We start from the raw sequence: 17,625 nt of genomic DNA on the forward strand, positions 1-17,625 counted from the left end.
TCCATGATCCATTTTAATTCTTAAGAAGACTGTGAAATTTTTGTGTCTGAATTTTGGATCCATGATCCATCTTAATTCTTAAGAAGACTGTGAAATTTTTGTGTCTAGATTAATTTTTTTGCATGTGTATGTCTAGTTGTTCCAGCACCATTTGTTGAAAAGGTTCTAGCATTTTTTAATTAATTCCTTTTTTTAATTGAATGGTATTGATTAAAGACTATACTCTTAGAATTTTAAACACTTTAAATTTGGCATGGTTTGTTACATGGCACAATATATGGTCAAGTTTTTGAAAATGTATTTGTGAACTTCTAAATAATGTAAATTGCAAATAATCTGTATTTGTATACATTGTGTGTAGGTTTTTTTTTTACCTTACCTGTTCATAGCCTTATTTTTTGGTTATAGAATGTGTGAAAAATTATAAAATCAAGTTAAAAATATTTTTTAGAAAATCAGTAATTGGGAACATTATTGAATTATTTAAACTTTTGCATTAATTCTTAGACAAATATTATTGCTTTACATCTATTACATTCCAAAAACTAGTGCTCTTAAAGCACTGGTAACTGGTATAAACTCACCATCCATCAGTGGAAAGCCAGAATTTAAAACAGTATTCGTTGCTCAAATTCCTTTGTTTTCTCCATGTTATTACCTGCTTTCTGGATATGTATTATTAACATATTCTGATAAGTGTCCAGAGTACTTCTAATAAGACATTCTGATTAACCCTTACTGTAAAACAAACTACGTATACGTGAATGTTCATAACATTCTTTATTCATTGTAGTACCAAGTTTGAATATGTCTTTCAACCACTAGAAGGGCCAAAAAACTGGTACAATGTATATGGAATACTGAAGTAATTCAAAGGATAAACTTCTGACATATGTACCCATTTGGATGGATCTTAAAGGCATTATACTGCATCTATGATGGGCATTAAACAGTATTTAATTTTCTCTTACTGTTCTGGAGTACCATCATTGATTAAGCCATTATTTATGGTTCCATTTCAACTCAGGCATGAATTAGTTTGAGCCTGTCAACAAATCTCAAAAATTCTCCGAATGCCAGTTTCCTAACCTGATAACCTGTGGGTACATTTCAGGATCTACCTTGTAATGACTTTGTGATTCTGAATATCCATTCTTCATATCTTTAGACTCTAAACTTCTTCAAGTCAGAGACCAAGCTTAGTCTTTAAAAGGAATTTATACTGTATTATTCTGCATAGTAGGTAGTCTGCAAATATTGTACAAACAGAAACTGCTAAGTTATGGGCTGTGCTTGCTTCATCAGTATTCTGACCACTAAACATTGAAATTTAGAATTTTGGCAATGCCAGCAAAACCAGTGCTGAACGCAGATTATTTCTAATGAACTATGTCTTTCTACAAAGTACATTCATCCTTCTTTATGAAAGACTCAAGAATTTAAAATGGTTGAAATATTATTTCTTCATGTATTAACATTTGAATCTTATTTTATAATTTCATATATTATAGAAATTTAAGAAACTTTCAGATTTTTCACTTAATCAGTTATTCAACTAAAGTTTTTACTGTCTTAGCAGAGCTAGTTGATATACTAATCCTATCTGTTAAACTTTAACCTGCCTTTGAACATTCCTTCAAAATATCCCAGAAATTTACAAACCCAGTGGTATTGCAGGAACTCATACATTGCTTTAACAATTCAATATACAGATCTAATGATGTTCTATAATGTCTTGATTCAGTATCATCTGTTGAACATTTATTGCTAATTCACTTTATAACGTGCTTTATTAAAAGTCATTAAAAACTGCAGCTGCATCTCGTAATCATTTCCTAAATATAAAGACTGCATTTATAAATGATCTCCTTGTTCAAAATACTGCCATACAGCTCACAAACTCTTTGTTAGAAGCCAAGGAGCTTTTATTCTTTACAAAAAGAAATGCTAAGTAATTCATCAGTTGCCAAACTTTTTTTTTTTTTTTTTTGGCCATGCATCGGCCTTTTTCCAACTGCTCAACTTCCATGCTCATAAAGAATAGTTATAATATAGTATCAATTGATACTTACAACTTTTATCTATTTGAGTACCATCTTGCTCTTAGGATTCAATCTCTTAATGTGTATGTATCCTCAATAAACCTGAAAAAATTCAGTGATTTGGCTCAACTAAGCACACTGAAGTGAAGCTCTTATGCAAATATTCTGTGACTACACATTGAAGGAAGAGACTGTATTTCATTTGGTATTTTGTTTATCCCCTTGGAGAAAATAGCCTATTGGGGGCTTTACATGCTTGTAAAAATAATGTAAATGATTTCTAAGCTTCATTTAATTGATGATTAATTCAATGATTTTACTGCTTTTATATACATAAAACATTTTCTCAGAGAACTGAAGTTTGGATATGTTTTAAGGAAATTCATTTTCACAAAAATTTCATTGTATATACTAGAATTGCTTATTTCTCAAAACAACTTCATTTATCCATAAGAATCACTGGTAAATATTTAGTATTCTTCAATTTTTTCACAGTACTCCCTAAAATAATATAGGAACACCTTTACCCCATTCAGTAAAATAGTATGCAGTATATATGTATATATCACTTTAAATATCCCTAAGTAGAAGGAAAAAAATCCTAAAAAATATTTCAGTTTGACATGCCAGATGGAACACCAATAGTAACAGAAAATGATCATAATAATAAAGTACACATGAGTCACCACAACTTTTGGAAAATTTATGGAGAAACATGAGAAAGATTATAACCAGAGTTGTATTTAGTAAGCTCATTTACATTTAAGTCATGGAAACTTAACAATTAGCAGGAAATAAATTACTCCGTTTCTCAAATAAGACCAGGACAAAGAAAGCCAATGGTCACTAAATTAAAAGTAAAGGAGTTGGTTACTTCACAAAGATCTATTACATAAATCTATATAACCAGATGATTCCTTGTGCCCATGGATTGCTAATCATATACAGGTAATGGCATAGGAATTCCATTCAGATAATCCGACAAAATTAGCTGCACTTTCTACTCCCCTTCTCTTTCCTCCGCGTTGATAAACACCTTCTGCCCTCTATAGCTTAGCCTCACACTGAGACTCACTGCCTCAATGCCCCACATTGACTCAACTGCGACTCACTAATTCAAAGCAAAAGCTCACATTGACACTCTAAACCACCTGATTCCATCAGAGATGAGGGAATAAATCACCCACTGTTTGACGGCACATTAACTCCTTTAGGGTTACTAGAGAGCCTTTTAGTGCATTTAATGCATTTGCTAAATGGCACACTAGTAGTTTAGAAAACTTAACTGGCCTCCAAAAAGTAGATAATCTTTACTCCTTTTGTACCAAGATAAAGCCAGGCAATTGTCTGAGGAATTTGAGTGATATGCGAAAGGAATTTGAATATAGACAAGAGTAAAGTTTTTATTTGGAAATTCCAGCTATTCCTATGGAATTGGCAATACTGTGATTTTCTAAGTCATTCAACTCGATGAGAAATAAAAACTGTAGAAGAGATTTAGATTGGTCTGAAAATCCCTTATATCCATTTTCATACTCAGAAATTTATTTTAGAAAAATATGGAGATTTTGCATATCTAAAGCAGAAAGAACTAATAATATAGATAAGAACACAAAGGAGGATATAGTAAAGAAAGACATTACTATTAGAGATGAATTTCAACCTTTCAAGTAAAGTCAAAGCCATGTTACATATTACTAATAGAGAAAAGTTAATTTTCCACTAACTAAAGCAAAAGAGTAATTATTGAATACTTTATGTGATCATTTAAAACAAATATTTAAGTAATGGGAAATAAGAACTTAAGCAGATCTGTTTCTTAATTTTATGTGTATCTCTTATAGATTTATGATAAACCATATTTTCTCTCACCAGACCTCCATAACCACAGGCAAAATTGATGTAATGCAACAAAGTATTCACTTTCCCAGGAATGTGGTCTGTGAACTGGCAGTGAAAAAGTAACTATATTGCTTCCTACCACATTCTAATAATAAATACAATTTTAACATTGCCTTGCCCTTGGTTTTATCCCTAGGACCTCACAATCTGAAGGATTATCTGAATCATTTTTCAAGAACCATTCTCTCTATGGTCCCCAATGATCTACTTTTGGGTGAACCCAAAGGAACTTGAATCCTTATTCAAGGGCAATCCTGTGCACTTCCACAGAGTACCAACAGTGTTAACCATCTATTTTTTTTCCTGAAATTCTACATATTTTCCCTTAACCTTTTCTAAGTACTTTTTTATAATCCTCTCTCCTATTACATTTTCATTTCCAATATGAATGTTTATGTTCATAACATGTTTTCCCTTCATTCTGTCAAATAGCTAATACATTATCATGGCTTCAGCAATAATCTTTACTGCAATGACTGAGTTGGGTATGTCAGGTTTTACCCTTTTTCTGAAACTAATGGCTCCTCCACCTGCCATTTGGCTATGACACCCTTTCACCACTCATTTGACATGTCCTAAGTCAGATGTGACATGGTTCCTTCCAAAGAACAACATTTTACATTTATATATAACTTAGCATTTACCTAGCATGTATCAAATGCATTATCTCATTCAGACTCCTCTTATTGATTCTTCTTTTGTTTGTTAGTGGTATCACTCTCATCTAATTATCCAGTTTTAATTGACTCATTTTTAACCTTCATCCCCTTAGGTCAAGTTCCCATCATGTCCAAGGTGAATTAATGCAACAGAACCAACCCCTGGTCCTTCTTGACTCCCTGATGCTTCTAAAATATGACTTTAACATGTCATCATGTTGTCCACAAACCTCCCTATCTGTATAAGATGAGGGTCAGGATAATATGGGAGCCCCTGAGGATCCTTAAGAATCTAAACTCTTCCATAACTTACTAAAATGTCAGTAAAATACAGTTGCTGAAGCAAGTGAAGCATGTATTAGGTGAGATACCCATGTAATAGATGGCAGTTTTCTTCTCAAATCACATATAGCATGTGGAAAATTATGAAATATTGACCAAATTGTAGTTTTGATTTAATCTCGAGAGTCATTTAACTTTCTTAGACTACAACTGTCTCATTTGAAAAATAAGAATGACAGCCTTACAGATCTGTCATGAAAATCCGTAAGATTCCCTAAAGGGGACTTTTTAAAAACTGTCAATATCATACAAAGTGCCAGAGAATCATAGCATGAGTGGAAATTAAAGGAGAAGGCAAATATTCCTGGAACATATCTATTATGTTTATGAAGACTCCATACAACAGTGAAATACTCTCACTCCAATTTCAAGGGGCTTTCCAGAAATTTACTGCCACAAAAAGAAAACACAAAATGGAAGATAAAAATAAATTGCTTAGCTGGATAACAGGTAAGTGACATAAAGGATTTACAAGTAGAGAAAATAATGAGCCCACAGAGAAGAAAAAAAAAAACAAACGGCCTATTTATGAATTTAATGAATTAGGTGAGCTACCCTACTCTTATTTACCTTAACTCTAAATGTGCCCTATCACATCACCTCTAGGTCGTATTATCTATAATACATGGTGCAATATTTAGGCAATTAATCTGCTTTTGGAAATGTTACTTCTTCAATATTAAAACTGGACCAGAGGAAAAAAAGATAAATAGTCTAGTGAAACTGGAGCAAGCTAATCAGATGATAAATGAGGGTATATTACTTTAAAATGCTGGGGAAAAAAACACTCTCCAAGAAGAAAGAAGTACTATTATCCACACTGGTCTCTTTTCCTTATTCTGTTTTTACGCCCTTTTGATATTCTTTGAGTGATAAAGTAAAAAGGACACTCACAAAGCTTTGGTGCAGTAATTAATTGAAGGTCACATTTCATCCTAAAATGTTTTCTTAGAAAAGCAAGCTTTTAGAGAAACAATAAGCTTAGGAGCCTACTTTTGCTGAGCATTCTGTCAGCATTAGATACATTAAATGACTTAGGGAATCTTTGATAGATCATCTGATAATATTACAGTGGACAGTTGCTGTTCTTTCTATCCAATAATATAGTTCCCATTTACCTGAAGAATGCACCAAATTTTGTACTTGGGGATAGAGGAACTGTTATATACTTAACAGATAGTAGTCAGTAATTTATTATCTTTCTTTTTCTGAATGTAACAGTTTAGTCAAGGTTAACATCTGGGTTATTGCTGCCGTCACATGTATAAGAGGAAAGAAAGATGGTGGTGAGAAGAGATGTTGGAATAAATACGTTATGAAAAATTGCTGATCTATCATCATTCCTGTTTATTCTATGGACTATTTTTCCCCCACAATATTTTTGACCATAAAAGAAATGGAGTGTATCTACTTCACCTCAGCCACTTACCATTATTTGATATTTATTTCTTGTAAACTTCTAAAAGGTATTAAGATGAGGGTTTTTGCCAAGTCATGGTTCATTCTCCTATTTTTAGATAAAAACAGGACTAGTAAATGACTCTAAGAATGTCAGCTTTAACGGATGCCACTGAAAGCAGAAAAGTAATGGTTCTGGATGCCACAAGACCAAAGGCATCCTGTGAACAGAGTCCAGCATATAGCACATTTGTTCTATTTAAAAACCTTAAAAGTTAAATTAGTTGAAATTAAGATTTCACACAAACTCTGCTTTCAGTTCCCAGATCTTGATTTTATTGAGGATTGCGGAGAGTCCGGAACCTCTTGGGGGCTTACTTTCGGTAGTTTGCTGCAGGCTGTGCTGGCCAGCCACTCTCATTAGCTTACATGCTAAGCCCAGTAGGCATTTTACTTTACAATCTATGCAAATGAATGTGGGCTTGGATAAATAAACAGAAAAAGAAACGGTCTAGGACAGAGTATGAAGTAAAGAACTAGGTAGTGATGAGCATACTACACTTTGAAAGACAAAATGGGAAATTTATTTTGGAGAAATAATAAGAGAAAATTGGGCTATAGTGAGAGACGTCAGATACAGATTGACCTTACAGGCTAAGTAATAACAAATACCAACTTGACCAATCTCCTTCTGGGTAGAGGCAGTGCACAAGCCAGTCTCTATGCCCTGTTACATAGCCCATTCCCAACCACATTTGAGATGGAAGTTTTCTTTGTTTTACATATGAAAATGAAGAGACTCAGAGTTTACATCCTTTGCTCAAGTTTGTACAGCTAATGAGATTCTATACCAAGATTCAACTGACCCCAAATGTCATGCACTTTCCACCATAAGAGTATAGGAATGTTTTCAAGAAAAATGATCAGAGGGAAGCAGAAGAAAAGTTTTGAGCTCAACTAAACCTGTAGGTTTTCCTGGGTTTGTTTTCTAATAGACATGATAATGATTTCCCAAGAGAATCAAGAAAATAGACCATCTATTAAGTAAAGATAAAGTGATTTAACTAAGATCACATAATCAGTTGATGAGAAAACCATATTTTAGCCTTTCCATGTACTCAGTGTATTTTTAACCATGCAATTTACACTTTTTTTTCTTATCAACATTATTAAATTTCTTAATCTCAGATGCTAACTTATTTCTTACCATGGGTCCACTGAGAAGATTTAAAGAGAATGCATTATTTTTTTCAATTGTCTTATATGAATAACATTATTGTTAAAATTCTGGTATCATTTCTAAAAGATTCCTACTATCTATGAATTTATTTAGTGAGTTTATCAAGTAAGCACTTATTCCTATAAAAAATTAAATCTTCAGCTCTTTGAAATGTTGAGTAACTGCTAATGTATTTGATAAACAGAAATGTAGTTATAACTAACTATAAATTTTAATTTTAGAATTTATGCAGGTATGTGCATTAAATGTGATGAAGTGATAAAGAATTAGCTACTATTCTAATGCATTCATTTGATGATTCTTTTAAGAAAATACTATTACTTTAGTTTGTTGATAATTTGAAGACTAAATTTATGAAAATCTAAATGATTTTCTGACATTTTGTATAGAATATGTTCAATAAGCTTCACAGTGATAATTCAAAGATAAAGTTCTTGGTCACATGAGATTATTTTTATGACCATTACCTGTTCTTTGCCCATTTTTCTTTCTTTGTTGTTTATTTCCTTTTTCCCTTTTGGTAAGTGATAAAAAATAAAACCAAAAAAAATCTTTAAAGTCTATCACTAATTAGGTTATTTCATAATTTTCATCACAACAATCTAGATTTCTTAAACATACTATCATAATATTTTTAGTGATACTACAGAAATCTATAAAGACCACATATTCAAAAATTGCATTTAAAAATCATAGTCACTTTTAAGACTCCAAGAAAGAAAACAAGCAATGAAATGTTGCTTAACTGAGATTTCCTGAAGACGTCCATGAACAGAATCTAAGCTTTGGACTAATCTTCACAGCATTTTCAGGACAATTCCATGGATTAGTCCATGTTGTCTACACTTCTCTCCATCCTCACTTGCCCTAAAACAAATCTAATGCTTTCAATATGTATTGTTATATTTTCAGTTTCAAAGTCCATTTAAACCTATGAGTTTCCTTACTGATATAACTAATAATACCATTCTTCCTTTACAGACCAGAAAATGATGACACAAAGGCAGTGACTGATCCATTTATGGTCAAAATCAAAGTAATTAAAATGAACTCAAGTCATGCTGACCTTGGCTTGACTATTTAGTGTAAAACATGGTGTCAATTTTGAGTAATAAATATTTTTAAACCAGTCCCACCTGCATTCTATTATCGATTCAATTAAAAGATACATGAAAATTGATGCTGAGTTAACAGGGAAATATTCTTTAGTTCTTAAATATAAAGGACATACCCACTGTACAGTAACCAGCAGGGGATTTTTCAATGATTGAAGGAATTAATGCTATCAGAGATTATTTATAATAATTCAAAGATACCGCACTCAGATTTCCAAAATGCTCTCAAAAGCATCACATCATACTTTCCAACCTTTCATAGAGTAGACATCCATTCATTCATTCCACAGATATTTAGGTGTCAGTCATATATAAAGCATTTTGCCTTAACTGGTATGTGAAATATCCTCTTTTAGGGAAGAAAAATTAAGTTTTAGTGGGTTGAATGACTTGTCCAAGATCTAATGACAAGCAGTTCAAGAATCTTGATCTTTTAACTGTTAAACAGTGTTTGCTCTGCTACATCATGATGCATAACATATTTTATACTGCAGTGTGTTTGTTCTTTCAACACAGGCCATGTAAAACTCATTCTCCTAAGCCAAACAGAAAGAATATACTAAATAAGAGGTCTCTTTCCATTTAAGTGCTATTCTATGACTCACTGTACAGGGTCCTGGAGAGGTGGAGATGACTATATAAATAATTTCTGACTTACAATATGCTTTTCTTCACGAGTGGCTTTTGCCATGCTTGTTAGAATTGGATGAATAAGTGGCTGCTTGCCTGGAATTTATATCTTTTAAGTGGTACAAAAATAAAAATCAATTACCAGGGGCCTGCTTAAGTTCCAAAAATAATCATCTAATACTTCGAATGTGTTTTGATAAATACGTATATAACTTGTTTCACACTCAAGCAACAATTCCAAAGGCAAACTAAGGATATTTAAATACAATATGATATCATGGTATCAGTAATTGCATTAGGATAGCAAGTTAATATTTAGATGGCCTACAGAAAAAGTTTACCAATAAATAGTTTTAGAGTAATTCATAATTTAAAGATTGAGGGCAGAACTCCTTGTCTGACTCTCAACTATTTCTTATTAAAAGAAGGAAAGCAATTAAACAGATTCCAGGGCTCACTGTGAATTATCTTCTGTCCTAAATACACTTTACATTTTTGTGATTATGCAGTCTTATTTCACTTTTATCTTTTGAATCTTAAATCTAAGCAACAGCCAACAATACTTATCCCTACCAACCCCCTTTTATCCCCAAGGAGACAGGATGTTGAATTACTCTGTCTGGTACTGGCCAAACTGCATGCATCTTTTTTCTGTTACAGACCAAAATAACTATCAAAACAGCTTACTTTAATAAAATATGGATATCCTGAAATAAACTATTGATTTCTGCTTAAAGACAGGTGACTCTGTACAAAAGAAGGTTTGATTAGCTCACCAACTCTTTTTTTTTTTTTTTTTTTTTTGAGTAGAGGACAGTTAGATATTAGCATGTAGGTAGGCATTAAGTTGGTCTGCAAAAGTCTATCTCACTGTAATGACATTTCCCCAAGAATACAGATTGATATAAGCTCCCATGCACATTGCCTGAGCTTAGATGGGTGAATTTGAGTTATTTATTTCTTTGACTAAATCTCCAGAGGAATTAGGCAAAGGTAACTTTTATTTTGTGCAGTTCAGCCACATATAGGACAAGCCTGCCCCCTCTACCACTAAGAAGGTATTGCGGCCACAAACCAACAGCCTTGCTTCCTGAAATACATTCTCTGCTTTCTTTTTATGCTCTGCCAACCAGGGGAGTCTCTATGTCAGTTAATTGAAAACCACAATAAAAATCGAACAATATGTTGTGATTCTCTTAAAACATGATTAATCATTCCACGTAGTAATTTCACTTCCACATCTCTCAGATTGGGAAAAAAAAAATCAGGTTGTGTTAGAAGCACATTTTAGGTCTCTTGGGAAGGAATCCACACCAATGATACATTTTCTCTTTCTCAGATTATCATTTCTGACCTATATAGGACAAAATAGCCCTCAAGGAGCTCAATGACATAGATGCCTCTGCTCCCTTTCTCCCAAGCAGGCGGGTTCATGGTAGGCAGTAAGTGACAGCTAAGAATGATTTTTCCTCAGAGGATTATTGCCACTCTGAGCCAATGGAAAGCAATAAATACCATCTTAACTGCCTCAGTTGATTTCTGTGTTGAAACTGAGGAGTGTAGGTATGGATATGTATTAGAGGCATTTTATATCAGTTATATATGAACTATGAAATTAAAAGGGAAACCTAAAGAACTATAATTTTTTAAAGGGACAAACTATTTCCACAGTGTTAGGCATGCATATAGCATCCCCAGTATTTACATGACTGTAGAAGTCCATACTTCCAAGTCAACACTTTCCACTGAATTGAATGTTCTCATTGGAATTGATCAATCTCTTAGTGAGATGTCAGGCATACGCTATAAATTTGTGTAACTGCCTTTACCCAGTGAACCCTTTTTATTAAAGCAGAATGCTTATCAAGGTCACTCACTGTGAAAGATTGTACTTGAAAGCTCCAGGGGAAGACTCTAGAAGTAAGAATCAACAGAAGACAGATTTAATTAAATTAAACTTTAAAGTTTATGGTTTGTCAAGGGCCTATTGGCCTATCGCTTTTTGGATTTCATTAACAAATGCATCTTGTAGAACGAAGAAGTCAGAATGATATCAAAAGCCAGCTCTCCTAAAAAGGGACTCTAAAGCTTCTCATTTTCTCCCTTCTGGCAGATCTGGTTTGAGTAAGCAGTCCTAAGATTTAAAAGGCTGGAAAGACTGTGCTAAGTAAACATGTGTGTATTTCTTTAGGTAAGATTCTACAGGTGTAAGTATACTCAGGGTCTGGGGAAGAGAGAAGGATCAAGCGTGTATGTATGCATGTGTTTGTTCTTATACATGATTTGGCAAATTATAATCATATAAAATACAGTAAAAAAGGTTGCTAAACCATCTCTACTTGTAACTTTGGGTCTTGTATACTACATAACACAGACAAGATCACTTTAAAGTGCATGTATAAGAAAAAAAAAAACCTTTTACAAAAAGCCAGATTATACTAGTTTTGAAAAAAAAAAAAGACACATACAAATTCAAAAAACGATATTAGATCATCCGTAAGTAAAATACCCAACCAAGAGTTTACTATAATCATATAAGGTAATACACATTATTTTTAATATTCTTGTCACATAAGAGGCTTCAGAGAAGTAAAATATCCTATTTTGTGAGACAAGAGGTTTCCTAAGATCATGCTGCAGGAACAATCATTCAAAAATAAAATTATTTACTCCTTAATCCACAAGGCAAGATGAGACTCACTGCAATCTTTCTGCTAAAACCTTTATTTAAAAAGTCATTAGGGTCGTAAATAAATAGAAGTAATAGCGTTACCACTTACCAGCCAAGTAAAGGAATTAGAAGTCGTTCAGTTTCTCTAACGTGGGGATGTGAGTAGATCTGAAATCTCTTCCCACAAAGCTATTTCCAAAATAGTTGCAACCCTCTGGTGAGCATTCTGTTTATTTCATGAAGTGTGGGCCTTCGAGTGTTTCAACCCCTTCTGCAGAGCCCATGGCTTTTCGGAGCCTCTAAGAACTTCAGCTCCACTCTCCAGCTTGCATTCCTCCCAACACCCTAGGAGAATTATTCTTGAAGTTGTTGCTCAGAGTTTAATCTGTGGAACAAGAGGACTCCCCGGAGCCCTGTATGGTAGTTATAGCAGGTGGATAAAGAGGGTTTTCGTCTATCAAGGAAAGGGGGGGCCAGGGGTGTCAGGCGGCACCTCCTTCTAGCTGCGAAGAGCAGGGAGCCCAGATGCCCGCGGCGACCGCAGCTCGGCTGGGTCCCGGCTGCAGCAGCCCAGGCCGGAGGCGCTGTCCATCCCCCCGGTGCTGAAGCTCAGGGACTGGAACCCGGCCCGTCCCCAGAGTCGCGCTTCCTCCACCAGCGGACGCAAAGGGCTTCCTTGTCTTCCAGCCTCACCTTCCTTCCTCTGGCGCTTTATATTCTGGCAGAATATAACTAACTGCTTTTCGGAAATAATGCTCTCATACTTATTTGGCGGCAACGTCTCCGGGCATGATCTGACATTAGAGGGAGGAATCCGATGGAGATCATCAGATCTGAGCCTCTCCTGACTTTTCAGTTCAGTTCATCCCTGAACGAGTCTCCTAATGTAGAAATAAAAGGAAACGCGCGCACCAGCGAGCGCAGACACGCGCACGAGGAAGGGGGGGGGAGGAAGGAATGGGGAAGAGAGAGAATATGAATAAATATAGATGATGCACCGTGGAAAATCCAGAGTTTCTTTTGGTCTCTAATTACAGAAAATGTCAAGGGTTATTTTGAACGGCTCCACAGTCTTGATTAGCAATGAGGGCGACCTCACTTAAATTCTGAAAAGCCCCTGTTTGAGATCCCTGGGTTAGACACAGTGGAGAGGTCGTGGGTTCTTCTTGGACCCTCCAAGAAGAAACGACAGGTTAGTTGGAAATAAATAAATAATAATAAATAAAAGAGAGACCGGGGCGGGGGGTGGCGGGGAAGAAAAGGAAAAAGGGAAGAGAGAGCATCTCGCCTTGGCTACCTTTTAAAACGCTGCTGACTTGGCTCGGGGTCGTTGCAGAGCAGCTGGGAGGATCAGCCGGACGCGGTTGGCGCGAGCATCAGGGCTCCCTCCCGCAGCCTGGAGAACAGTGTGGCGAGCCGGGAGCCGCGGGAGGTTGCACGCCCAGGGCAGGGCTCGAGAGCCGCCCCCGGCCCGGGCTCCCGCAGCGGAGCGGGACCAGACTGATTCCGCCAAGTGTAGGGTGAGAAAGGCACCAAGTCAGCGGGCGGGCTCGAGCATCCCCGCCCTTCGCGGGCGGGAACAATGCCCACCCCGCCGGGCTGCTGCCCGGTTCTCAGCGCATCCCCCCTCCCGCCCACGCGGCCCCCGGGCCTCAGTGGTCCAGTCTCCCCAGGCCTTGCAGGCCCTGCGCTCCCGCTCTGTGCAGCGCCCCCGCCCCTGCCCGCTCTCCCCGCTGTTAACCGGCTGATGACAAGCACAGGGAAGGGCTTGCGTGGGTGGTCCCCGGGGCGGCCACCGGGGGCTTCGCCACCCACACTGCGCACCGGGTGCAGATGCGAGCTGTGGGCTGGGGCACTGAAATACGGAAGGTCGAAGCTGTTGGAAAACTGGTCAGAATCTCATGCACGGATTGGGATTCTCCCTGGAAGAGGGAGAATGTAGCGCCACACAGCGCGCCCAGCCCTTCAGGCTCTGGACTCAGTGCAGTGGAGGTTTGCGCGCCAGGAGGCTGTTGGCAGACTTGGGAGGAGATGAGGGAAAGAGGAATTACTGGGGGGGGGGGGGACACTAGATTCTCCAGGGAGGTGGGAGAGGGGCTGTCGCCTGTCCCTGGCCTCCCTTCCTTGAACCCCTTTGCTCTGATTCTGGCAGCTCCCAGGAAGTCACTAAGGCCGCGTCCTCCTCCTGCGCTTCCATTGCGGATCAGCTGGTGGGTCTGCAGCGGTCCTCGCCGGGTGCGCGGGTCCTCGCCCGCGGAGCTCACGCGCTCTGCTAGGCCCTGGCGGGCGGCGGGCGCGGGAGGCCCCAGCGGCGGGGACCGCGACTGGTTCCTCGGGAGCCGAAACGCGTTTGATCCGGGACCACTTGGGAATGAAAAGCGGACCGACAGGTCATTTATTCACACGACGAGTCCGTGGTTTTGTTGGACTTGCTCTGTTGGGCTGCGCAGCGCGGCGGTCCTTCCCCCGGGGCTACTCGGGCTGGGGATGGGGCTGGGGCTGGGGCTGGGGCTGGGGCTGGGGCTGGGGATGGGGATGGGGATGGGGATCGGGCTGGGGCTGGGGATGGGGCTGGGGATGGGGCTGGGGATGGGGATGGGACTGAGGCTGGGGCTCGGGCTCGGGCTGGGGCTCGGGCTGGGGATGGGGCTGAGGATGGGGCCGGGGCTGGGGCTCGGGCTGGGGCTGGGGCTGGGGCTGGGGCTCGGGCCGGGGCTGGGGCTCGTGCTCGGGCCGGGGCTGGGGCTGGGGCTCAGGCTGGGGCTCAGGCTGGGGCTGGGGCTGGGGCTGGGGCTCGGGCCGGGGCTGGGGCTGGGGCTCGGGCTGGGGATGGGGCTGAGGATGGGGCTGGGGCTGGGGCTGGGGCTGGGGCTGGGGCTCGGGCTCGGGCCGGGGCTGGGGCTCGGGCTCAGGCTGGGGCTCGGGCCGGGCTCAAGCTGGGGCTGGGGCTGGAGCTGGGGCTGGGGCTCAGGCCGGGCTCAAGCTGGGGCTCGGGCTGGGGCTGGGGCTGGGGCTCGGGCTGGGGCTGGGGCTGGGGCTGGGGCTCAGGCCGGGGCCGGGGCCGGGCTCCCGCGGCAGGAGGCTGTGGCCGGGGCCGGGGACTGCAGGCGGCCGACGCCGTGTGCACCTGCGCCCGGAGGAGACGCGGCGGCAGGAGGCCCAGGGCCAACTTATTCCCAGGGGCCGGGGAACAGGTGGAGCGTGTGCAGCGGTGCCCCGTGAAGCACTTCGGTCTCACTCACCCCCCCCCCCCCCCCAGTGTTTGCTCCTGGAGGCTAACTGGGAAGGGTGTGCTTTGCTTTACATCCGTGTGAAAGTAGGTGGATTTCTGAGGATCCTGGTAGATGAAATGTTCCTTTTCCTTACACGAATGTAGAGGAACACCCGCTTCCTTTGCACAAACGAGTATGTGCCATCCGTACAAGGAAGTTTCAGAAAGTGCCGTTTTTTTGTCATAAGACGAAAATCAGCTCTGTCGCTTGAGAGCTGACTCCTCAGGTGCCGCCCTCCCCGTCAGTGAGGAGGCATCTCCCCGCAGTATTTAATTCTGCGCTTATTCCAGTTGATTCAATTGTCTGAATTATCTTCTCCAGACTTGTAAAAGCAAGAATAATTGCAGAAATTGAACACCCCAAATAAGAGCATTTAAATGAGTCCCAAAGTACAAAGATGCTACTAATTAAAAACATATGCACTTGATTATTGAGACCTAGAGGGACAGATTCTCTAAGCATTGGTTGACGGTAATGCAGAGTCTCTCTGTCTCTCTGTCTCTCTGTCTCTCTCCTCCTCCCTCTCTCTTTGCCAGGAAGAGAGAGAGAGAAGAGAGAGAGAGAGAGAAAAAAAAGCATTTGATTAATTTGAACTGTCAGTCCCAGTAAGATTATGTTAGTTTGATGTCTTTTTTTTTAAAGAACCAAAATCCACTCCATATTTTTCTTCATCAAGTTGTGTGACCAGTGATAGAAATTAAAATGATGAAAACTAAATGCAGTCTAACGTCTGATGCTACAGATAAATAAAGTATGACGAACACCGAGGTGCAGATATGCTGGAGATCAATCCAATAAATGTTTTAAGAAATGTCACACTTGGAGCAGATTTTTTTTTAAATTAATGTTAAATTTTATTATTTTAAGTTATTATTTTTAAATGTAAACCTAGGGGCTCCTGGGTGGCTCAGTAGGTTAAGGGTTTGCCTTCCCCTCAGGTCATGATCCCAGGGTCCTGGGATTTAGCCCCCTCTTGGGGATCCCTGATCCTCAGGGACTCTGCTTCTTCCTCTCTCTCTCTCTCTCTCTCTCTCTGCACCTCCCCCTGCTCCTCTTGTCTTGCTAATAAATAAAATCTTTATTTTTTTTAATTCAAAAAATGTAAAATAGTAAAATATGAATATGAAACATCAGAACCATACAGTATATGAAGCATTACACTCACAAGAAAATTTAATACTTTAGAATGGTTACCAGATCATTCAATTTCTCTGTTTCTAAAATTAGAATACAATCCCCACCCAGCCCATCCCTCATAGTATAGGAATCTTGGACAACATTAGCTTGTGGAACATTTTGAAAATAATTTGAGGTCCTTTGAAGGGGAGAGTTTGAAATGCAAAGCAAAATCTCCATGCAATATGATCTAGAGTAATGATCATTATATATGAAACTCTGACCTTCTGTATAATTTACATAAGCCTCCTATTTTGAGCTACCTTGACATCATATGTAAAATGGTGATAATAAAATTCATGTGAATCTGATTGAATTGTCATATACCCAAAAAGTCCTGTATGTAAAATCTTAATACCTTTGTATATTTCTATTAAAAATACATAATATTATTGATGGAGTATCCCTTGATCACTATTTCTATGCCTTAATTTCAAGACTGGATAGATAACTTGGGTGTTCTGGTTTTTACTAACATATTTTTCTCACTATTTCTGTGTTATATTTATGTTTCCTTTTAGAGATAACCCAATACCCACCTCTGACTCTTTCAATCAATGGCTTCAATATCTCATTATTTTGAGCTGATATTTTCTTGTGGTCAAGTACAACGAGGTATTATCTATCTATTGCCAATTATTTCTGAATCGGATCCTACTTAAAATTGTTCTTTTATATGTTTCCTAATAGTATGTTAAGTTTGTTGGGGGGAAAAAAAGATTCCAGAATGTAGAAAACATTGCTAAGAGAGTCCTTCAAAACAGGGTCAGGAGGATATTGAGGAGGCAGGACTATGCAGGTCTTCTGTTTCAATTCTTGGAATAGCATGAGATTCTGATTTTTTGTCATTTGCAACTGGACCACCTTCAGCTAAGGTTTTCTAATTTGCTGAATTATAATCAGGTAATAAATCTAGAGGACTTTGTGTTTGTTTTTGCATTACTTGAGTTCAATTGACTTCAGTTACAGGAAAAAGGTGGATGGGATTGCAGAACTCCAATGACTTCAAAGTAGCTGAAGTACAAAATCCATCAGTTATATTTGTTTGATTTTTCTGTTAAGGAAGGTAACAAGTAGAAGTCAGAGAAACTTAGGAAATTGGGCTGTATAAACTATGGTTCCTCATGCGTAACATGTCATTTTAGACAATGACTCCCTGAGCACTTTATTTATTGAGT

At 39.0% G+C, this 17,625-nt stretch overlaps 1 protein-coding gene across 4 annotated transcripts in view; it reads right to left on the reverse strand.

Moving 5' to 3' along the window:
- Positions 1-13,614, reverse strand: part of SNTG1 (syntrophin gamma 1) — a 791,929-nt gene extending 778,315 nt beyond the window's left edge. For 3 of the 4 annotated variants that reach the window (XM_041768507.1, XM_041768509.1, XM_041768511.1), the window contains exon 1: positions 12,109-13,165. The gene's annotated coding sequence lies outside the window, so the exon portion shown is untranslated. Of the gene's footprint in view, positions 1-12,108; positions 13,166-13,296 lie in introns of those variants that run through there. The other variant, XM_041768508.1, reaches the window with a different exon arrangement.
- Positions 13,615-17,625: the final 4,011 nt, after the last annotated feature.

The sequence above is a fragment of the Vulpes lagopus genome, chromosome 9, assembly GCF_018345385.1.
Source record: "Vulpes lagopus strain Blue_001 chromosome 9, ASM1834538v1, whole genome shotgun sequence".
NCBI lineage: Eukaryota > Metazoa > Chordata > Mammalia > Carnivora > Canidae > Vulpes > Vulpes lagopus.